We start from the raw sequence: 25267 nt of genomic DNA on the forward strand, positions 1-25267 counted from the left end.
TATTCGTCCCTACTTTGTTCATCTTTTTTTATCAGCAATTTTGTTCTTGATTTGTTTTTTTTGTTCTCTTGCCTCCTCAAACTCTCGTCTTTATCTTAATTTTTTCCTGTCTCCCTGTTTAGTGTCTCTTCTGCCGTTTTTGTTCTTGTATCCGTGGTTTTCCTGCAAATTCCCTTTGTTGCTAGGATGTGATCTATTTGGGTTTCGGTGTTTCTCCCTAGGTGTCTCCAAGTTGCTTTATGTTAGTTAGTAGGGTGTCCGAACTTGGTTGACAAACACGTCATATTCATTATTTCTGCCACTTGGGCTAGCCTGTGCCCGTTGTCGTTAGTTCAATTATATATTGTTCCTTTTTTATTTCCTATTACATTTCGTAGGTAATTTTCTTTTCCTAGTTGTGCGTTTGCGTCTCCAATTAATATTATGTCGTCTTTCTTTGGTTTTTTTCTCCTACTTGACTTAATTTTTCATAGAATTATCTTTTTCCTTCTCTTGTGCCACCTCTGTTGGTGATAACTGTAACTTTAATTTCAGTCTCAGAGTTACTATTTTTCCATTTACTGATTTAAAATCTACTATGTAATTTCTCATTTCCTTCCTTACGTAGAATCATACTCCATTATTTCCCCTTTTTGGTTCTCCGCTAAATAGGAATATATTTTTCTTTTTTATTTCTTCCGCTTTTTCCCATCTCGTTTCTTGCGTTGCTGTTATATCTATGTTATATTTTTCAAAAAATTATTATAATCAACATTACAGCTGAAATTACTTTTAGAGCTACTGTTCTTATCACTAAACTTATTACTACTGTCATTTTTCTCATGTCCTTGCCCTTTCGTTTCTTCCATTTTCTGATTTTCTTGTAATATTTTTTTGAATCTTGGCCTTACTATTTTTTTCTCTACATCGCTCCATTTCCATTCTGTTCTATCTACTGTTATTTTATCATAACCAACTTTTACTGTTTTTCCTTTTTCTGTCTCTTCCTTCGCTCTCTCCCGCAGTTGTTTTCTTTTTTCCAGTTCTCCTCGAGTGAGATCATTAATGTATATTTGTTCTGTTCTGATTTCTCTTAATTTGTGCTTATTCTGGAGGATACTTTCTTTTTCTTTTTCCGTATTTAATTCTATTGAGCAAGTTTTCTCTCCAATTTTTTTTATTTGTTTCACTTCAATATACAGGTTCAGGTGCGTTTTTATTATTATTTCAGCTTTCTTCAGACTCATTTGATCTTCTGTATTCTGTTTTATTCATGTCAGCACCAAGTTACTTCTCTTTCTTTCTTTTTCAAGTCGATCAATTGATTTTCTCAATTCTTTCAGTTCTGCTGTAATCTTTCGATTTTCTTTTTTAATGTTCTCACTTTCCTCTTTTAGTGCCTTATTTTCCGTTGTTGATTTTTTTGGTTCTTTCTTTATGTCTGCCTGTTCTGTTCTTATATGCTCTGTTACTCTCATTATCGCTTTTTGGTCTGATTTCATCTCAGTAATTATGTTCAGTTTTTGATCTAGCTTGTCTTTATCTTCTTTCTTCCTTCTTGTTAGCGATATTACTGCTTCTTTGGTTGATATTTTTCTGGTTCTTGTAATGCTCTTCTTTTTCTTTCTTCTGTGGAATAGTCATCATCTGAATCCATCTTTTTTCTTTACTTTCGACGATCTGAGTTATGTTAACAACCTACTCAGTTCGGTTATGGCCCCTTCCTGTTTATTCAAATTTATATTCTATTATTAGATCTCTATTTTTCGTGTTTCTTTAACCTAACCAAACATCTGGAAAAGCAAATGAGGTTTTGCAGAGTTTAGTCGCGTGTCTAACGTTGCAAGAAAAGCGTCAGATTCCAGATGGGACTTTCATTGTATGGGTAGCTTCTAGCCGAAAAATTGCGCAAATTATCTCCCCAGGCTCCTCTATTTCTCCCGAATAAAATTGATAATTTGGTGTTTGTGGCAGAGCTCGAAGAATTAGATTCCTATCCTCCCAACTCCTTGTCTAGTCAATTGTTAGGCCTTTTCACTGACACACCTGTCATACATAGTCACACCTCTTCACATTCTACTAATTCTCTTTTATCCTTCGCACATTCACATTCTACTTCTTCTGCTTCTCCACTAGATCTACGACCATTTACTCCTCAACAAGGATCTACTGAAACTCTACAGGATCTAAGTATCCCAAGAAGAGACAATCTTCTTGATTTCAAATTCTGATGGGCTCCTGACCAAGTGAACTTGTAATGAAGAAACAGGCAAAAATAGTACTAATTTGCAATTTTTAAGATAAGTATATTATATAGCGTAATATTCTTTCTTACTTGTATTTCATCTTTCAGCGTATCCATTATGGCCTCGAAACATCGGGTACAATGAGGCTCATCGCCTACTGTGCTACCTTAGATATTCTAGTCTACTAAAGGAATCACTAGTTAAGAATCGAAGAATGACTGTTAACCGCTCTTGAATCTTATTTTTGATTCAGTTTTTGAGAGGTTAAATTCGAAGTCTCCTGCTGATATTCGACAAAAGTTTATGGACTTTCCTGATGGTGTTTTCTTCAGATCATGTATGTGCATTGCAATTGCAATGCATTGCGAGAAATATACAATAGACTTGACATATGTTCTAGTCTGTGAAGTTGATCTTACCATGGTTTGCTTTTGTTTAAATATAACATCCACTATCTCCTTGCCCGTCTCTTTTTTGGTTTATTTGCATTAATTTAGCACACGATAGTACAACAACAGTCGCCGCAACTGTTGTAATGTGAAACTTTATTATTGGGAGAAAACGTCAACGAAATTTAGAAATTAATCTGGTGAACAATTGACTTTATAGGAACTTTCAAACACGACACCAATATCGACAATAGCCAACATTGGAAGGTGAAGTTGGCGCAAATGTTGGACACATGGTGTAGTTGTAGCACTGCATCCAGCCAACTTTGGAAAGCGAATGATGGCACAAACATTGGACGCATGATGTGGTACGGATCTAATTCATATACCTTATAACATATACATAGCTATATCCCACAATTGTGGGATTTAGCTATGTATGTGTAGATGGACAATCGATCCTAAGTTTGTAATAAACATTATTTCTATTCTTCTTCTATTTTTTATGATTAGAAGTGTGAATTGGAATAATTTGGTGATAAATAATGAATACGAATGAAAATGGTAATAAATACATACATAAAAGAGGAAAAAGGATCATCAATATTCTAAATTCATTTCCCTAGAAAGATTTCTACTTAAAATGATTAAGTAAGTAGTAAAAATATCGAAGATGATTGTTCTGTATCTCATGGTCGTCATCCAGAGAACAAAAAATCTAATACTAGTTCATAACAAGAAATTTGAATAGAAGTTTCAATTCTACTTTATAATTTTAATTGATTAATGCGTCAAATCTAAATTTATTTCGTATGACTGGGTATGAAGATCTCCTCTCACAGATTTTTACACCTCACAGAGCTCGAATTAGAATTAAAAAAAGAAAGGAAAATTGCTGAAAATTATTTCCAATTTTGCAAAATGTAATGAATATTATGATCAAGAGGGAATATTCAGCTTTCTATAAATTTGTCCAATCAAGGTAGGCTGAAAGTCGTGCAATTAAATTCAAGGTCTATAAAAATTAACTGAAACTCAGCACTTTTTCCTTCAACTCTTCAAACAAAGTGAGGCAAACGTTAATTCCGAAAATATGCAATATCGAAAGCATCTTATTGGAACAAAACTGGAAGTATTTGTATGAAAGTGTTTTATTCGGTGATCACATGTTGTACAAACAAAGTATCTGTAGTTACTACAACGGTCTTTACGTGACATATTTGTACATAAATCACATTTTTTCACTCATAAAACTTGTGATTCAGTAATTTTTATATAATAACATAATAAATAGAGAGTATTAAATTGACTATGCAAGCCTTAAGTCTTTATTTTTATTTAGTTACGATATTACTCAAAAACCATTATTTTTGTGATGTTTTAAATGTGTAAAGATTCTTGTTACAAAAAATTGAGTCTTCTTAAGGCGATAATTTTATTATTAATAAGCATCTCAGAAAATTTATAGATTGCTACAAGATAATTTGTTTTTTACCCATGATCTTCGGATATTATTTATTTGATGCCAAAATATTTGGCATCATACTAAATTTTTAGAAACATTTGTAGGGTAAGCGTTGCCTTTAAGATATTTTAATGAGTTACTCCTGATTTGTGAAAATAATCGAAATTGAATTCCGGATACTTCAACTACTAAACTTATTTAAAGGTCGTCTTCTAGATTCAAACATTGAACATCTTTGTTGAATATAATTTTGAATGCAATATGGTATACTTAACAAAAGCTTTTCATCAAATCTTTGATAAAATAATAACGCTTCAAATATTGTGAGGTTGTGAAGTTAATATGAACTCAATTAGCATACTTGAATGTAAAGATGAATTATTATAAAGCATGCAATTCATGTAGGAATATATTGAAGTGATAGAGATCCGACAACGTTCTTAGATTTCAATTGCTTTTATCTAAAACATATATCACAAATACACCTATTTGGAAGTTTGGAATTATATGCACATCGTATTATTGTTTTAAGTAACATGGAACGGGAATTTTCAGTTTTTTAGTTAATAACTACCTCACGTAGGGATCTTTCAAAGTGTCAAAAAAGTGCTCATAGAATCATCAAATTCATTAAAACAAATGAAGGTCAATATATTATGAAGAGATTGAAATCAAAAGATAAAACCCATTCAGCTTGATAATGAAATCAAATTCGCATTATTTTTTTGTGTAAAACTCGGAACTCGAAGATATTCCCAAACAAAAGTTTGAATTGTTTGATTAGTACGAGAGCTAGCAACGTCAGGAAAACAAGCATTTCAGGTAGGCCAGTTTTTAGATATCCTTTCTCTATCACTCTTCCGGACGTCATATGGACTATCTGGCTGGTGGTAGTGGTTGCGTTCATCAGTGCGCATCCTACCTGCACAGGTAAAATATCAATTTTTCAAATCATTTTAAGAAGTTTTTTTTTTATTATTTTTATTGAACTTTCTACAACGTAAATCTAATATTGCCAGACATTTTTATTGCTGTTTAAACTGCTCCAGACGCTAATTTCGAATTAAAAAAAATTTTTTTTTCAAAATAATTCAGTATGGTTGAAATTTTTTTATAATATTATTTAAGTATCTAAAAACTTAAAATTAATTTTCCAAACAATTATTCGGTTGTTAAACCTTCAGCCAGACCGATTTAAAAGTGGAAAGTGATGTGGTATCATTTTGTTTGGTCTAAAAATAGTTGTTGAATAAATTACAGAGAAAGAATTAAAAATTAATGAATAAATGTGTGGATTATTGTAGTAAAAATAAAAATTTATTGTTGAACAAAATTAAGATAATAATCAATCTCAAGTAAGAAAATAAACAAAAATTATATTTTTTAATTGATAATTTTATCACAAAAAACTGAGGCATCTTGATAATCATAATCATCATCATCATCTTCATCACTGCTGTCATTTTCATTGTCATCATCGTTTTTTGGGTTGTCATCGTCTTGTAATAAGTTATTATCTGTAAAATAATGAAAAATTGAATAATCTTTCGACAAAGAAATTTATTTGTATTTTATTTTTAATTTTCACCTTTAATAATAATGTCGGCAACTAATGATGGCAATTGCTCTCCAACAAACCAGACAAAATTATATTTATCGTCATTTATGGTCCAGCCGGAAGCTTGAGGTGATAGAGATGTCGGGTGTTTTAAATGGGCATTTCTCCAAAACTTTGTAACGTAACGAACTCGTAGTAAATGCTGATACAATTCACTTTTGCATGGTGGTAGGCTTGATGGATCAAAGTTACGAAATTTTTTTTCAAAATTATCATCTGATTTTTTAGACCGATAAGTATTTGAAAACAGATTGAACCGAACTTCATTGACGTTCCAAGAATCACGAGCTCCGTAAATATGACAAATTAACTTTTCTAAGATCTTAAATGTCTCATTCAGCAATTCTTCATCGTCTGTAATAATATTTTGACAGGCTAATTGATACTCTTCTGATTGCTCTAACAGTTTAAAAGGTCGAAGTTTGCCTTTCTGGAAAAGAGCAGGTGTGTAGTCGCATCCTGTGAGTGCATGAAAGCACGGTAGAGCTTTCGATAAAGAATTCCCTAGAATTTCGTGTACATGATTGACGCTTATAAATCGCTCATGATTCCCCACACCCAAATTTATCCAGATTTTTAGTGATGCATTCAAATGATCCATGTTACCAAGAAGTATTATTAAAATATCTGTGTCTGAGCAGCGTATCACAACTTCGCCATCGACATTTATTTGGCAAATATGGTATATTATTCGAGAATCGGCCTCTTCGTGCTCTTCGCAAGACAGTGAGTCTTCAACAGTCTTAATAACTTTATTATTTTCAACCCGGTATGAATAACACTTGTTGAAGTTCAGATAAATTATTTTATTTCCAATAATCGGAGCCATTTCATCACCAGCCCAATGGTCAATAAAAAAATTAACAAGGCCTTCTTTAAAATATATATTTTTAAGTTCAGCTACAAAATTATGTGGACGAATTTGATTGGGCCCGATTGTAACTTGGCTAATTATTTCATCTCGACGTGAACGCTCAAAATCTTTGATTGACGGTGTAAAATACTGATCGAAGATAATATCGACACGGTCGGATTTAAATCGTAGTATCATACTCAAAAATTTTTTAGATAAAGCATCAAGGGTTACAGGTACTTCTTTCATTAAGTGTAACATGAAGAAACCATCTAAAATAACTGAATTGAAAAACGAAGGTGGCTTATCGACGTTATCACCGATTTTCTTCTCAATCAATTTAAGTAATTGAGATTTGTCAGTTTTACAAATACTGCCATCTGCGTGGCACATTGATGTTGGCACTGGTGTCAATGGAAAAGTTAAAACTTTTTCGATATCAACTTTATGAGTTAACGAGATCCCCAACATTCTCCCAAATAAATCGCGTTGTATTCTCAGCTCTACAACTTTATTCCCAAGAGTCAATTTTTTTTGTTTTGGAGCCTCAGCGAAGTTAAATATTTTGTTTTTTTTTATCGGTTTGTCAAATCTACATTCATCTACAGCACATTCAGTAATGAACTGTTTCCTTAACTCACCATTTTCTTCGACATTCAGTAGGAACTCAGCTATATGTTCAGAGACCGACTTTCCAGTAGCTATATTATAAAGATTATCTTTGTTTAAATCAGGATCTAACGGATTACAGTTTTTTTCTAAGATATCGATAAAATCAGCAAGTTGTTTTTCAAAAATTTTAATCCGATTAGGTTGTAAGTCTGCGGAAACGTCTTGCAAGTGTCTTAATCCACAAACATCGAGAACATGGGAGATCAAAGCAGCCCTGATACTGTGACTTTTTGTCCAGCGTTGGCGTGCAGCTATCGAATTTGTAAAATGGGCAATACCGCTGAGACGTTTAGCTGCATCTGCATTTATAGTCTGTTCCAATGTAAGATCTATTGGTATTCTTGAAAAAGATATATCTGTTCTTTTAATTCCGAAACATCCAGATTTGAAGTCTTCTTCAAGTCCTGGATGTGTTTCGTTAACATTCTTTGAATTATCATAATATTTAACACACCATCGAGCGTAGTTGGGTTGATTAAACATAAAAAATAAATTTGTGATTTTTGAAATTATATGTTTAAACATTTCAAAATCACCCATGCGTATGCTCCTTGATAAAATGATGTAATAATTAACTAGTTGAATGTAGATCATGTAGAACTGAGCAGTTTTACCATGATCACCTTGTCTTGTTTTATCTACGAATTTTTGATACGAAGAGAGCAATCGGGACAATACTTGATTCGGTAATAATTCAGCAGTCGTAGTTGAATGGGAAATTTCAAAATTTTGATATTGAAGAAGATCATCTATTATTTGCTCTTTTAAAAAACAGTGTTCGACTTGCATTGTTTTTAAGTATTGGTCAAAATGTAATATTTGCAAACCTACAGCCATCAACGGATGCAGACGTTTGCAACGATTAAAATGTTTACCATCAATGATTCCATTCACAGAACCTGATGCTATAATCTTACTTTCAACCATCATATGTGATAATCCACACTCATTGATAAATACTCCAATCGCTTTAAAGAATGCCATCATCAAATGAAATGAGCCAAGATGTATGAAGAGATTATCAAATTTTGGGGCTTCTGTTGCCTTAATCTTGAGAGCAATTTTAGCGATGGTCTAATCATATGTTACTTGGACGTATTTTTGGTTACATTCCACACCAACTTGTTGAGCCTGTGTCATTGTCAACTTTACTACTGATGTCTCTATTGGTGACAAATTGATTGGAGTAAGGTAAGATACTTTTTGTTTTGGAGTATTATCCTTTATAATTCGACAATTAAATCCCGTCCACATTGGAGTGTTTGGCACATGGAAAAAGAGTGAAGTCATATGTAATAAGTCAATAGTTTGTACTAAAGACAAAGTACTGGGAATAGATTGCTATATGTTCTCAACAGGTCTTAATCGTTCTAACATTTGTAATCGAGCAGAAATCGGAACGAGTTCAGGAACAATAGCTTCAAAGGTTCGTCTTCTTTTCGTTGGTGGTGGTAACATGTCGGACTGATCACTTCTAGAATCTACATCACTTTCATTAGGAGCATCATTATCAATATTTTGGTACATTATACCAACGGTGTCATGCAAAGTTTCCTTTCCATTAAGAGTATCAACGTACCTATCAAAGTTATCAAAGGCTACACCTGTGCATAATGATGATTTCCGAATAATGTCAGGTGGACTAATTTCAGAACGATGAACAGATGAGTAAGTAGCTTCAGTTTCAAACTCCTCCAGTGTAGTATAGTTGCAGCAATGTCCAAGACGATTAAGAATGTTAATGATTTTTCTACTACTTGTAAGACTTTTAACAGTCATTCCAAGAGTTATATGTTTTGATGGTTTAATAGTACCATTAGTAACACAAAAAATAGTATCAGCGGCGATTGAGTTGCTTAATCGATCGCCGTTTACACCATTTCGGCGACGAATATCTTTGCCTCCAATCAATACTTTAAAAAACCGATCTAACTTTTCAGGATTGGTACATTCACCATTGATTAAATCACTTGGCTTGATTTTTGAAGGTAATGTTAATTTTTTTATTTTTAAAATGGCGTTCCGCAGGACTAAAGCTACTTTATCAATTAGCTCATTTTCCTCGAGTCTCGTCAAATCATTGTCTTCTAATAAACTGCTATCTTTGTGCATGATAACTCTTTTTATTTTTTGTAATAATTTTGATTGACTTTTTAAATTGTTTGAAATTTTTTTCCTCGAGAAAAAAAAACTTCTTAAAATGATTTAAAAAATCAATATTTTACCTGTGCAGGTAGGATGCGCACTGATGAACGCAACCACTACCGCCAGCCAGATAGTCCATATGACGTGCGGGAGAGTGAGAGAGATAGAATATCTAAAAATTGGCCTACCTGAAATTCTCTCTCAAAAACGTTGCTAGCTCTTAGACTAGATACTCAATGTATTTTATTTCATTAAAGCGAATGGGCATGAAGTATACTAAGAGATTAGTCCTTCAGTAGATAAAAAATAATTCACTAAAGACATTACTTAGAAATTATTAGAACATACACCAAAAGGAAAGAAAAATGTATTATTTAGTTGAAATCTGACTAAATCAGATTCAAACTGTATCAAAGGAGTGGCAAGATTTGGAAATAGAGCCACCTATGAACATCCATCTGATGGTTTTCAACGGATTCTGAAGCACCACCACAAAGACTCGTCATCACATATATGGGTGATTCCGTTCTAACTGTGATTTTTTGTATTCAAAATTTCAAGATTTTAAAATTTAACTTTTCTAACTTTTTTATGCATATTATTCATCTATTTTACTGTAAAAATAAAACTCTAAGAGGAATTTACTACAACTTCAAAGTATCACGAGCAAGACACAAATGTCGGATTTTGAGTTCCACGGTACTGACTCATTTATCCACGGTACTGACATGGTAACTTAAGATATTAAACAACAAGTGCATCAATTTTCCTCAGTTTGATCATAAACATTAGAATTTATAAGGTAATTAGTTTAAATCATTTGTTACGACAAAAAAAATTAATAATTTATCGGTAAATTCTAGGAATGGACATGACACGGTACTGACATGGTAACTTAAGATATTAAACAACAAGTGCATCAATTTTCCTCAGTTTGATCATAAACATTAGAATTTATAAGGTAATTAGTTTAAATCATTTGTTACGACAAAAAAAATTAATAATTTATCGGTAAATTCTAGGAATGGACATGACACGGTACTGACATTCAAGTGATGTAGTATAAGTTTTCTTTAAGTGGCAAGTTATATTGTATAAAAATAATGTTTAAATATCTTAAGAATTATTCAATTAACACAAAATTTTTATTAATTGATTATTAATTAATGACTAGTACAAAAAAACAATACAGGACATTGAATATCACAGTTAGAACGGAATCACCCATATACCATATTTCCAGATTTTAAATAAATGATTGTTAAGTTTTAATTCAAGAACCTAAGATCACCTATACATGAATAATATGGAAATAAATAATTTAACGCTTTTGTCCTTTATTATGATAATCTTTAATCATTGGGATATCCATCTATACTTGTATTAATACATTTCTGCATTACCTATTTTTATTAGGTGCTTTCTGAGGCAGTAGTTCTAAGAATGTCAGTGGAGAGGAGTATGTTAATAAAATTCGGATACTCTTATATCTGCTTCTCTTTCTTCGTTTCCTACATCTTCCATAACATTTTTTTATGAGAAGATTTCTCATACTACCGAAAGGCTACAGATCTACAGAAGGTGTTTCTGTTCTTTTTCTAACACTTCGATTTCCTTTGATACTTCTATTTTACCAGGAATACATACTAATGTAACTCTAATATTCGTGCCTTTCTTTTTTAAAACAAGCCAGGCTAGCGCAAGCGTTTGATCGTCTTCCATCACGAATGAATGTTTTTCTTCAGAGTTTCTGCTGAGAACTGACGATCGACGCTGATATCGTAGATATGGGGACGCACTACCAACGTCCGATAAACTGCGCAATTGAACTGTGCACTTCGTTTGCGCAGTTTTATCCTTGCCGTATATACCGGCTATTACGTGAATATTGCTCTCATAATTATGACGTGCATTCTAAATCTACAGCGGGAGGTCATGCGTGTTAAATTTCTGCACTTCTTTCAACTTACTCATAGGCTAAAATATTATTTTCAAGGTTTCTCAAGTCAGCAATTTATTATTATTCTCTTCTGTCACAAAAGTTTTAATCGTTCATGCTTTTCATAATTAACTGAACCCGTGCAACTGAATCCCTCCATCAATCTCGCCAAGTTTACTTTCATGGGCTTTTATTGCTTTCTCCCAATATCAAGTTTCAATTAATCATTTCAATTACTACTGAAAATCATTATTGCCCTAATTCAAATTCATCGTAACAAAAAACCGCTAAATCAAAGAGCAATAATGTACCTATTGTCATGTCATGTCATTCTCAGTTTTTGACAAATAAATCATTATGTACCTGTATCATTTAATGTAAATATCTATTGTTTTGCTCGGAAAAACTAGAATATTTCAGCTAATAATTTCAGGTATAAATAATTCTTGATAAGAAAATACTATTCGAATGTTGTGGTCGCAATAGATCTTCTTTACTGAATTTCTCTTACATTGTACAAGGCTCTTCAACTTGTTACGATTTTTCTAGAAAATGATTTATAACATTTACAATATTACGTGTAACACATCACAACCCTATATTATTGTAGTAGGCGAGTCAAGCTGATTCTGAATTCTGGATTCTGAAATACCCTGTAAGATTGCAGATAATTTTGAAACGTGAAAACTAATGGTAGCTATAATCCCTCAAATGAAATTTATCACACTAATCCGTCACCCTTGTATATGTAGTTGTGAGAAACCAAAATGGTGAAGAAAAATAAATTTAAAACTCACACATATTATTCTCTTGTAATTTCATCTGCAATAGAGATTTTCTATTTTTGATCAATGAATCCATCGGATTTACGTTTATATCCAAATATGCAATCAACGATAAATTGATATGTCAACATTACGCTTTATGTTTAAGACTGATTTTTGAACTGAATAATGTGTTTATACAAATTTTCTTTAATAGTCAACGACTATTATTGACATTGCTAGAAAAAGTAATGTCGTTTCTTGTATGCCATCATTTCATTGTTATTTGATTGTAAATTTGGTAGTTATATCAAATATATATTAGGCTATTATATTATATTTTCACTCATAAATATATGATTTTGAATATATGGAATGCCCAGCAAAATACAAGAAGAGCATATATGGCGTTGTATGCTTTTTGAGGGTAGTAACGCAAAAAAATTTGTTATGTTTCTCCAAGTGCATTAGACTACTATCGATTTTAAATACCAACAAAATTAGATTAAGGCATGCCAAGGGTTGAAGTGGAAGCAATTCCATGTCAAACAATCGAGGAACTCTTAATTAGAGCTTTATTGTGAGCAATCGAATCGAGTGAACCAATCTATAATCGAAAAGTATCCGGCTATTTTTTTTATTACAAATTTCGCATCAACCGTATACTGGTTATTAGCGATTTAGTAAAGGTTAAGTATTTTATCTATGAATATTTGTTAAATTAAATTTATGATAAAGATCTGTTTAAGGTAATTTTTAAGCTAAGTAATATTGTATTTCGGTCTTAAAATTTCACGTATTGTTCCAAGTGGTAGATTTGATGATGATCTTTCTGAATTAAGGCAGTCGCGTAAAACCTAGACGCAGACGTGTTAGAAGAACTTCATCTCTGCGATTTTTCAGTACTATTCGGTTTTACTGAGTCTTTCACTTCGCGAAGTTTAGGTGTAGACGTTGACCATTTGTTCTCCCATTCATTAACCACTTCACGCATTAGGATTGTTTTAATATCGACAGTAATTAAAAAGTTCGCGCACTCCGCACTATCACTATTTACAGCTTCCTTAGCGGCCAGGTCTGCCTCTTCGTTTCCTTTTATTCCAGTGTGTGAGGGGATCCAACAGAATACTATTTTTTTGTTGTTGTTTTGTATATATTGCAGTTGTTGCTTGATTTCGATTGCTAAAGGATTTGTGAATTTTTTGAAGACTTTGGATTGAGCTAAGGGAGTCTGTGAATATGAGATGATTAGGTTCGTTTGATGAAACGACAATGTGTGTAGCTCGATATATTGCATATAATTCAGCAGTGAACGTGGATGCGGCTGAAGGAGCTTTTTGCATATATTTGGAGGTTGGTGTAATGATTGCGATACCCGTACCGTCTTGAGATATCGATGCATCTGTGTAAATATGTACAAAGTTTTTGTACTCATTGAGTATGTTGTTTAAGTGTCCTTCGATTAGCGTATAGTTGGTGTTGTGTTTGTCGAAAGAGGTGAGCTGGGTGATGAATTTGGTGCTTTCTATTGTCCATGGTGGAGTCTCGAAAGACTCGATAGGAAGGCTTAGATATGATCGAATTCTAGCATAGAAAGGTTTGTGGGCTCTGGGTTTATTTGAAAAAAGATTTGGGAATTTCTTGGAGGAGCAGTTTTGGAGAGTTGGATTGGAAGGATTGGATTTTAGTTTGGCTGCACATGTAAGGCTCAAATATATTCTTCTGTCTCTCAAGGATGGTTCTCCTGATTCGCAGTAAAGACTTTCCATTGGTGTTGTTTTGAATGCACCTGTTATCAAACGTGAGGCTGAGTTGTGAAACCTGTCGAGTTTTTTCAGAAGCGATTCGTTAGCTGTTGAATATACAATTGATCCATTGATCGAATAAGTGTTCGGTACAATGTTAGTAATGTTTGTCGATCTGCACCCCATTCTTTGTTCGTTAGAATTTTCAGTAAGTTCAATCATTTGTTGTAAGCTAGGAGAAAATTTCTAATATGATAGTTCCAGCTTAGTGTGTGGTCGAATAGTATACCGAGAAATTTTATTGATGTTTCTATTTTTATGTTTTCATTATAAAGTTTCAATACTGGTACTTTTGATATGTTCGTTTGTCTTGAGAAAAGAATGTAGCGTATCTTTGAAGAATTAGAACGAGTTTTTTGTGACCACAATTTTATGTTATGGATTATAGCCTGACTTTGTTAGAAGAGATGTTTTATATTTTTTCCTTTACAGTGAACAACCAAGTCATCTGCGTATAATCGAGCTTTTACTGGTAACTTTAAGTTCTTCAGGATGTCGTTGATTGCGATAATAAAGAGTGTGGGACTTATGATTGATCCTTGGAGTATACCATTATTGAAATATGTTTTTTCGGAGGTGGTGCCGTTGGTTTTTACTTTAAATGTTCGATTACTCAGGAAGTTTTTGATAAAAATCAGGCAGTGACCATGTATGTTGAATTCGTATAATTTTTTTATGATGTAATCATGCCTTGCAATGTCAAAAGCTCAGTTAATGTCAAAGAAAATAGCAAAACAGCTATTTTTTAGGGCAAATGCTTCGTTGATTTCACTTTCCAAGTCTATTATATTATCCAGGGCTGATCTATGTTGTCTTAATCCGCTTTCTTCCGGTATAATAAGGTTTGGTTTTTCTAGAGTTCAGAGCAATCTGTTGTTTATAATTTTTTATGGGATTCAGGATGGGTTCTAATAGATTGTGGTGTTAGTATAGGAATAATTATGGATTCATGCCACTTCTCAGGAAATTTATGCTGTAGCCAAATGGTATTGAACAGGTTAAGTATGTATTCGTGAGCAATTAAGGGGATATGTTTCAAGAAGACAAATGGTATTTCATCTGGTCCTGGTGACGTTTCTTTCAGGCTTGAAAGAGCTTCATCATATTCTTGGGTGATAATGGGTAAATTAATGGGTTCGTTTTCATCGAACTATATCATTATCTCATCCTTTTCCTTTCTCTTATGGGTAATAACAGTATCATCGTAATTGCATGTGATGGAGCGGTTTTTGTAAGTGGTAGCTAGTATTGAGACTATTTTGGGGTTATCTGTGGTTGTGCGTCCGTCTTTCTCTAGCATTTGTATATTATGGTGCTTCTAGAGTCCTGATATTTCTCTCACTCTATCCCATACCTCCGTCATGGGTGTTTCAGAATTTATTGTAGAGACGTATTCTATCCACGATTTACGTTTGACATTTTTTATTGTATGTCTAGCTTCGGCTCGAGTTTTTAAGAATTCGATGTAGTTTGCTGGTGTATTGTATCTTTTATATCTATTGAAAGCTGTTTTGTTGCTCCTAATTGCTGATTCGCAGTCGCTATTCCATCACGGCACAGGATTGCGTCGTTTCAGGCGCGTAGTTCTTCCGATTAATATGTTTGCTGCTCGCTGAAAGATACTAATAAGGTTTTCTAAAGCTTCGTCTATATCTGTTGGAATTATTTAAGTTGTCAAACTATTTGAAATAATTGTTTTGAAAAGAGCCCAGTCTGCTTTTTTTAAGTTCCATTTTGGATATAAGTCGTGATTGTGATTTGGTTTTCTATTATTATGAATAACGATTGGATAGTGGTCACTGTTGTAGGTATAGTCCAGCCGATCCCAGGAAAGAGCCTATCCGGCTATTGTGAAGAGGTGTTAAATTCGTAATACCATAATTAACTAAAGTTATTTAAGTTCATTCAAACTGTTGAAAACTATCATAATAGAGAATCATATTTTGTTGATGAGATGGTATCTTAAACGAACCACGAACTAGAAGTACTTTCTAAATCTCTGAGGAGCAGTTTAGAAATCCTTTAAGGTTAGACTTCAGATCCAATTGCTTTGTTACATGATTCCTGTTTCCGTTCCTGTTGTCAGTTTTATACTTAAATTCACCTAAAAATTGTTAAAGTGGTAATTCAATGAAATCAATTAATTTGAAATCATCTTATTGAAGACAACCCACTAGATGTTTTCACTTTCTTACATTGCCAGGATACATATATATTTCGATTTTGACGTTTCAAATAATATTTATTATTGATGAAATTATAGAATCAAACATACCAAACCATACCGTTTACAGAAAAAAAAATTGTATGCGAAACATTTATGGACTTTTGCAATGATGAAAAATATTGATTAGATGGAAATCGGTTTGCGAAAGAATTGGCTGTGAGCATGAGAAGAAAAGATGGTATCATATGGAACCTAACAAGTGAGCAGTTGCAAGAAAAATATTATGAAAAAATGAAAGTTACTATTAATCCATTCAAAAATACCGTATTAGAACAAGAGCGAGCTGCCCGGGATTCGATACGACGAAAACTGCAATCAGATCCCTGTAGAAAGAAATAAATTTCGACAGCATTAAGTTCCGTAGAAATAACGAAAATGATGAATGAATGAAGAGTTGCCAAGATGGTTCAAGAATATATACTAAAAAAAAATTTCTAATAGAAAACAATGGCAGCAACGTTTGCCCAGTCAGATTATTTGGAAAATTGATGTCAAAAGGGGCGCAAATATTAAAATTGATAGAATTGAAACAGATTATTCCCAAGAATAACTCGTCACTAGAAATCGGAAAATGATCACTGTAATGATAATAAGCCCAATCGAAGAAATGCGATTCAAAATTGGACAAAATCATCTGCTGTAGCGATTGACATGAATACCTAGGAAAAAATTACTATATAATCCAAATAGATCGACTGCGGTTAATCGATTGGCTAGAAGTGGTGTAAAAGAACAAGATATTATAAAAATTTATGGATCACAACAATGCTAAAAACAAATACAACCAATTTTTTTATTTATTGCGCCTTCAAATAAATTGATTTTGCTCTGTACTTTTTCTTTAGTTAGCAAAAAATTCTCCATTCGAAGAGCCTTCAAAAATCGATAGATGCTCAAAAATGTTATAACAACTTTTTTTTAAGCGTGTTGCTTATAGTCAACGATGTTTGAAATAGGTAATGAAATTTCTCGGAAAATTTATCAATGTCCTTGGATTATCTACTGATAATATATCATTTCATTGTATTTATTTTAATATATATAATTTTGACAAAAGTCTTCAAGCTGTATTATATTTGAGAACATCTATCAAATATGAACGAATCAATCAGTTCCACACGCTGTAAATGTTCGAAATTGCAAATTACAAAATAAGTTAGCCGCGGTCCCTAGAAACCTGCAAAAATAGTTAATTTGTGACACCGGATGTTATGTTTGAATAATGTACGTCAAATTAACTGCTTCGGGATTAAATCGAGCTTTACACACGTTGCGGGTTACCGTAACATACTATAATTTTAATGTTTCAGAGGGAGTAGAATCCAGAGTTGCTAGCTTTACTACTCTATGTGATCGTTGTATAAATAATAACAACCTCACTTCCCATCGAAATATAGTGTATATATACATAGACGAAAGATTCTGAATAAAATAGCGACTTACACTTCTTACGCTGTTGCCAACATTTTACTGTACTCACTGTATGCTAAATATATTGATTTGATTTTTTCCCCAGATTCTTCATTATTTTATCCACATCTCATGTTTTCATCACTATTTATTACTGGAAATACGAAAACGTAAAAGGGAAAGCTCGAGTTGATGGAAGAAGATTGACGGAGTCTTAGATAGAGATTGGGATAGAGCAAGGAAATGACTGTACAGCTTTTCTATTCATAATTGTGTAGGATAGGATGATGAAAAATATAAAAGAAAAGATCTATAAACTGGAGACAGTAATTAGCTACAGACATCTAGAACCAATAATATAGATGGATTGGTATATGCAAACGATATAGTAATAGTAGCAGATACATTTAAAAATACTGGAAGAAAAAGTAGACATATATATAAAGACAGTAAAAGACCTGAAAATGGAAGTAAACATCACGAAATGCAAAAGTATGCTATTAAATACAGTATCCAGGTTAATATATGGGCGTGGGTAATGAACAAGAGGACGAAGAGTAAAATAATAGCGGCAGATATGAAGTAATGAAAACGAAATTAATAGGGAAATCGAGTTAAGGTGAGAAATGAAGATATTAAAAAAAGGCTCAAACAGGAAACAATCGGAAACAAAATAGTTAAAACATGTTTAAACTGGTAGGTACACATAAAGAGAAGAATACCACAAAGCCTTGAAAGAAAATTGACAGAAGCAAAAAGATATAAAAAAAAGGAAGAAGTACCTAGGGAAACTAGCTTCACCAAGTAGCACCGAAAGGAGGAAGACAAGGGCAATACAGCAGATGAATGAATATAAAAGAATATGTAAGAGTGAAAAAGAAAAAGGAGATAACCAAAATTAATCAATAAAAACACCGAAATTCTGATCGTATTTTGTAAAAATGACCGTAGAGTAGCATAACTATTTGGTACAGAAGCTTTGACTCGACTGATTTATTTAAATAGGTACTCCTCTGTCGCTGAGTTTTTGGGCCTATTGAAAGACTAATGCTGATAGAATAGGCAACTCGTCCAGTTCAAAAACTACTAAATAGCAAGGTATCAATATCAGCAATTGTCCCAAATGTACTATTGACTTAATGTTCATAAAACTATAGAAAATGGTATACTATAATACAAATAGGAAGATCCATTAAAATTGTATTTTGTTTACTGCCATTGGATAGAAAAACATATCAACATTTTTGACATTAGTGTAAAAAATATTTGTGATACGTTACTTTTGAAGCTCACCGATTGTCAGTCATTGATACTGCCACATCACTTTTATGACGATTATACTAAAGAATATTAATTACGCCTTTCCTAAAATCTCCCAAGTTCACGCCATAATATCAAACAATTTGACAATTTTAATGAACTGAGATATCAAACTCGAACTGTATTAATTCTTCTTAGTACTGCATTGAAAAAACAAGTAACTTTATATTCAAGTTTCGATTAATACCTAGTAAGATAAGAAACTTATCACAATAATTCAAAATTTTTTGTTACCAGGTTGTATGATTATGAAATAGGGAATTGTTACACTGTAATTGTTTCTTAAAATGGAAGTTTAATTTTTAGGATCACATTGTTTGTTCAACATTCAGCATACTGAACAAATATTATCTTAATTTCCGGAGTTTGTGACCTGAAACTAAAATTACATTGGAATTGCGTACCACATAACATAATATGGGATGGTTATGTGTTTCCTGAAGAGAAGAATGGAAATGAAATAACGCAATTTGCTACATAATTTGGTAAAGGCTAGTCATTAATCAAATAGTAAGTTGTGTAAACTTTCCAAAATTCACTGTTTTGTATCATAATTTTGTTACAAGAACTACTTCGTTAATAAATATGTTTAGTATTCCAAGTTAGGATATTGTTACGAACTCGTCCAATTACATAGACCGTAAAGCACTTCCTGTTCGATATTAAGTTATATCAGTTTGCTGAATGTACCGGTTACATGGTCAAAGAACGATTACAAAGAGGCAAAGTTTGCTGCTTCTATACAAAAACCCTCTATTTTATGGGTTCAGCCGACGATAAATAGAGTTATTTTCTTACTAGGAATAATTATTTTCTTTCGAATAGCTTCCTCCTCTGTATTCAAAATCTCTTCTGTTGCATAATTATTTCTTGGTCCATCTCTATTCTGTACTCTTTTTCTATGTAACACTGTTACGCTTGATGGATTTTCTGTACTCTGGTTAACAAATTTTCAGATAACTTCTTGTAGGATATGGAAATTTCCAGCTTCCATAATAATATTAACCATTTCCGACGATGCAATGCTACTCAAAGCCTTAACGGTCGTATTAGTCGAATATTTTTCGGTTACATTTTCTGGTACGCCTTTGCTAATATACGACTGTTTAATTTTTTTGAGACAAACCTTGTTTGTAACTATTTTGCATCGTTATGACGCTGTTTTAGATTCAGTAATTTGGATATGACTGATATGAGCTTTACGATTTAATACGGTCTTTTAGTTTTGTCGTGCTTTAGCTTACTATACTTCCTGATTTTCCCATGATTTTGGTTTTAACATAAGTAACAGCGTTTTCTCCATGTGATTCTACATTGGCTATTAACACAACTAAGGCATCAAAAATGAGATTATCTCAATTTCAAAACTATTGAACTCAGTAAGTATAATTTTATTTTTGAATTAAAGATGCCTGCAGTAGAGAGGGGCATGTTGAGGTTTATTGAATTTTCTAGCTCTAATTTAATTTGAAAATTTTTGTCGTCTTGTTCAATAATATACATTAAAATTTAGTCCACTTTTATTTGCGGAACAATTTTTTTCAAAATATGATTAAGGGTTTTATATTCGACCTGTAAAACTTGGTAAGATCTAATTCATTCTATCACTTATGATATTAAATATTAGTTTTCAGTAGTTATTATATTAATCATCAATATATTTATAGCAACTATTCACAATCAAAACAAATACATTATAGAGTGTTAATAAGTTATCTCTGACTTGGTTTCTGATGCTTTCTGTCTTTGGTGTTGGACGTTTCAAAAGTCTTTACAACTCTCTAATTAGCTCTTCTTTCAAATTTGGCACTTTGAAGTTAATAATACATACAAAATACGATACCTTTCTAGTATAAATTGTATTAGGGGAAAAATATTTTTAAATAACCTCACTCATATGAATCCTCATAATTAATTGACTCCATTTCATCTTGACAACTTCCCTAATAATATACTATACTAACTATACTTGAAGAATTTTGATCATTCTCCTTTGCTAACTATGAAATTCTAGAACTGACCTAACCTAATAAAATAAAATATATGATAATAGTTTATTGTTCTTATATGACACTACTGAATAGGTACTGCATCAGAAACCAACTCACGATGCTGTAATCCATGAACAATGTGTGCATCAAAATTGTCTACTTTTCTGTTTTTATTTGTGTGTAGGTACCTTTCTCGAAATAGAATCAGCGGCTTCTTCCAAACACTTTTCTACGTGGTGGATGATAGTAGGCGTCATCGGCGGCTGGTTGTTGTAGAGGTCTCAAAATACACCCTTCAACTGATTTCCCTCTTAAGTCGTCTTTTGTATGCTTTCCTGATTTTTAGAGCGGCAATAACGAAAACAAACGTCGTAGCTAGGTACATTAAAATTTTTATATCTAGCGGACATTCCTTGTTCATCCACGATAACATTTGTCACAACACCTGTACTCGTCACGTCACTTCCTTTCGAGATCATTGTTATTTTTGGTATTTAGACTCAAAAAATATAATTTCAAGTTGATTCTGGTAGCCGCACACACTATGAACACACTATGAACTATGTAAAAGCTTTAATAGTTTTAGGGTGTTAGGGAAATGAAACAATTAAGTTACTGTACGTCTATAATAATGGTTTTACGATACTCGTATATCAATCAATCTATTTGTAAAGTACATAATAGGGTACTTGAAGGGTTTCAATAAAAAACAGTTTTGGATAGTTTATGTACAACTTGTATTGTATTTTTACAATTCTTTGATCAATATTTATAGAGAAAAAATTATTGAAAATTGAAAAATTTTATAGGTGGTTTAAACATTTCGATAAGACCACCATGATGTCATAGGTATAAAATAAACACTGAACATATGTTCCAAATAAATACGACAGTTATTCTCTCGGTTATTCTGAAATAAGCTTTATTATTAAACTTTGATTAATCTGAAAAATGGTATATAAATTGTGTTTTTTGCCAGGATGTAAAAATACCTGGTAACGTTTTTTTATGATGCCTAGAAACTTTTTACGTGATTATGTAATAATGTAAGAACTTAACCTATAAAAGGTTCATTCACTTTATTCTTATATATAGAAAAATGTTTTATTTATCCGTAACTAATAAATAAAAACTGTATTATATTATAACAGCACACGCTACATTAACGGCAACGATAACCTCGTGATCATCAAGCAGACAACTGCTCAATGTTTTCATTAAACCAATGACGTAACAACTGAAAACCAATGAGAATCGTTTGTGCATGTACCCTATTGAGTAGATAAGGTAAATATACTATTAAGCATTTTATTGCAACACAATATCAAGCTCTAGGAAGTGATATTGGAATATTATTAGTAAACGTGAGAGAGTAATAGTAAAGAAAAAAATAACAGGAATAGTAAATATGACACCATAAAAGAACAACTATTTTGAAAGTATAATAAGTTATTTGTTTCTCATCTTTCATTAAATTGGTTTAAATAATGTTATTATAATGAGAACACCTTTTACCGCCTTGAAAAATATTTTAGTTCATCAGCATTTTCACACTTGAAGGGACTTTGAAGACAAACTGTGAGAATTCTATGAAAATCTACAAAAACTCACCAAAAGTGTGAACAAAGAAAGAATGACGGATATTATTTTTTTGTTAACAGTTACAAAGCTTCAGTACTGAAGTGAATACTCTTGAAGTAGAAAACTAACATATTTGAAGAACACATTATACGAGGGCCGCCTTTGAAGTTTTCTAACAAAAGTGAAACACAAACTCACAAGTTCGAAATAACGTTTTTTATTGAGTTCCGATATATTCGAACTTATAATATATCCATACATATTTGCATACCAATTCTGAAAATATTTTTTCTTAAGCTGATATCCTAAAAACATGGTTTTGAATGTCATCAACAGCTTCTTCAGGTGATAAAAATCGCTTTTTGCGTAACGTTTGTTTGTTAGTTGGAAATAAAAAAAAGGCATAAGGCGATGAATCGGGTGAATACAAAGATCTTCTCCTTCGTTTTAACGTGCTCTATGCGGATTCCATCTGGAATATATCTATGTCACTGCAATATCCTAAGAGACGCCTCTATCTGTCTGTAAGGCACATACCGATCTTCTTAATCATGTTGCGCACGGCATTGGTGTTTTTCGGAATGACAACCGATTTTGGCCAAACCTCATCATGATAATACTTGAGGTATTATCATGATGAAGTTCTGCCAACCAATTGTAGATAGTCTTTTATGTTAGTGTTTCATTAACAAAAGTTGCAGGAAGCGATTCTATACATTGTTGTTCAGTAAGGTATCTTTTAAAATCATAACAAATTATCCAACGCAAGCCCTCACCAATTATTTCCATTTTTAGTTTTAAGCGTTCACTATCAACAAATTATTCAGTCAACTAAATTGCCATTGGTTTGACAATATTAAACATCAATGTATACTAATACAGTGGTGTCTCGACTCATTAACGCCATCTGTTGCTCAATTGTAAAAACTTTAAAGGCAACCCTCGTACATCAAATTTTGAGGAAGCATGACATGAAGAATCCAACGTAAAATTCCTATAGTATGCCTGGATGGAACTAAATCATTGATTTACAACAGAATTTAACTCCCATATAGAACAATATTTGGGCCTTGTTTTTAACAGGCAACTTAATCTCATGGATTCTGCGCCAATATCTATGAAGAATAGCGCAAATTGAACAATAATTTTTCATTATGAATATATTCCACGCATTTGGAAAGTGACAAGTTGGCCGAGGTGGTCACAGCAAAGAAATTGAACCAGCTTCTTGGAGAAACTCGACGCAAGTAGTTTGTAGGACAATATAACTCCCAGCTGACATACTGCCGCGAATAAATAAGTAGGGCTCCTCGGTAGTCGGAATTAAATCAGTTCTTTGCACTTTCAGCTCGCAAATTCCATATTTTATACTTATCCAGTCATCAGTTGTACATAAATAGAATCGCGATTATGCCTCCCAATGCTGCCGTTGTCGTAGGTCAAACATTATTAACAGTGTCAGTTTAAGGGAACACTAGTTGTGGAAAGGATTAAAATTAACTAAAAACTTTTTATGGTATACGCAAATTAACAAGTCTACCTTCCTCTTAAAACCAGTAGCCAACAATTTGAAGTATAGTATCTAAGAGGTTTCGCAAACCGGCAAGTTGTCTGAAGCGTCTATTGTGACACTCGGTTAATCAATCGTTCTTCGTGCTCCTCTACATGCAGTACATATAATATGGCAGGAAGTTTAGCGATAGGATGAACCAACATTTTGAGAGGTCTCAGCTCTCAAAATCGCTAACCTGATAATGATTTTATCTTGGAATTTGAGGCATTCTTTTACAAGTTAATGAAAAATATTAAAAGATGAATGATTTTCCCTCTTATATCTTTAACGATAATAAACGTTAGTATAAAAATGAGATTCAATAAGCATAATTATTTATTAATATATTTTCATCATATTGAATACGAGTATTCAAATTAAAAGGATATAAATTTACTTCAACGAATTGAATTTTTCCTCATATCAATTTATGTTGACTTACAACAGTAATATAATGCCCTTTGGGCTCTACAGAACATAATTCTTAAAGACTGTTTGCACCTTCAGAGGGGTGGGGACTTTTAGTATCTAATCTGAACAACAAGACCTAATATTTCTATAAAATTAAGCTTCAGGGGATTTTGTTCCACGAGCACCATATAATTAAAAATAACTTTCCTAGAGTTAATAACAATAAATGAACAAAACGATATATTCATTCACTGAAAATGTGTTTTTTTTTCAATGTATCAGATATTCCAACAAGGTACAACATTATATTGATGTTGCTCTTTTAAGAAAACACTGAACGTGAGAAAATTTCAAACGCCTTTTTCCATTTGTAACCATTTGAAAAAAACTGGCTCCTGGAACGGCAATACAGCTGCTTAAGATTCATGGATATAAGGAGCTCATTGACGACATTGAAATTTTCGACTGACCAACAAGACCCATCTTCAGTAATAGTATCAATTTAAACAGGAAGGATGTCTGAAAAATTCTCGACCTCAGCCTGAAGACTTCAGCACTTATTAAAATAACTTGAAAAATATATTTCCGAATGTGTTTCTAGCTAGACAATGTGTTTGGAGACTGAATTCAAACGTTGCCTTATCAGCTTGACTGACGTCGAGCGATCAGAATCTGGGGGATGGTCAGATTTGAGTTAGAGATAGGAGAAGCTATTGGCATATTAAAAGAGCGCATTTGCCATATATTGAGTGAAAAATTATACATGCATATCAGAGCGCTGTCTCACTTCGGATCAAAAACGCATTCGGATGAATATTTCCCACACCTTATTGAGTTGGGATTTTTCCGTCGATTGTAACTGTAGATCAACCCTAGGTCCACCACTACACTCTAGGAACA

This window comes from Diorhabda carinulata, chromosome 7 (genome assembly GCF_026250575.1).
Source record: "Diorhabda carinulata isolate Delta chromosome 7, icDioCari1.1, whole genome shotgun sequence".
Taxonomy (NCBI): domain Eukaryota; kingdom Metazoa; phylum Arthropoda; class Insecta; order Coleoptera; family Chrysomelidae; genus Diorhabda; species Diorhabda carinulata.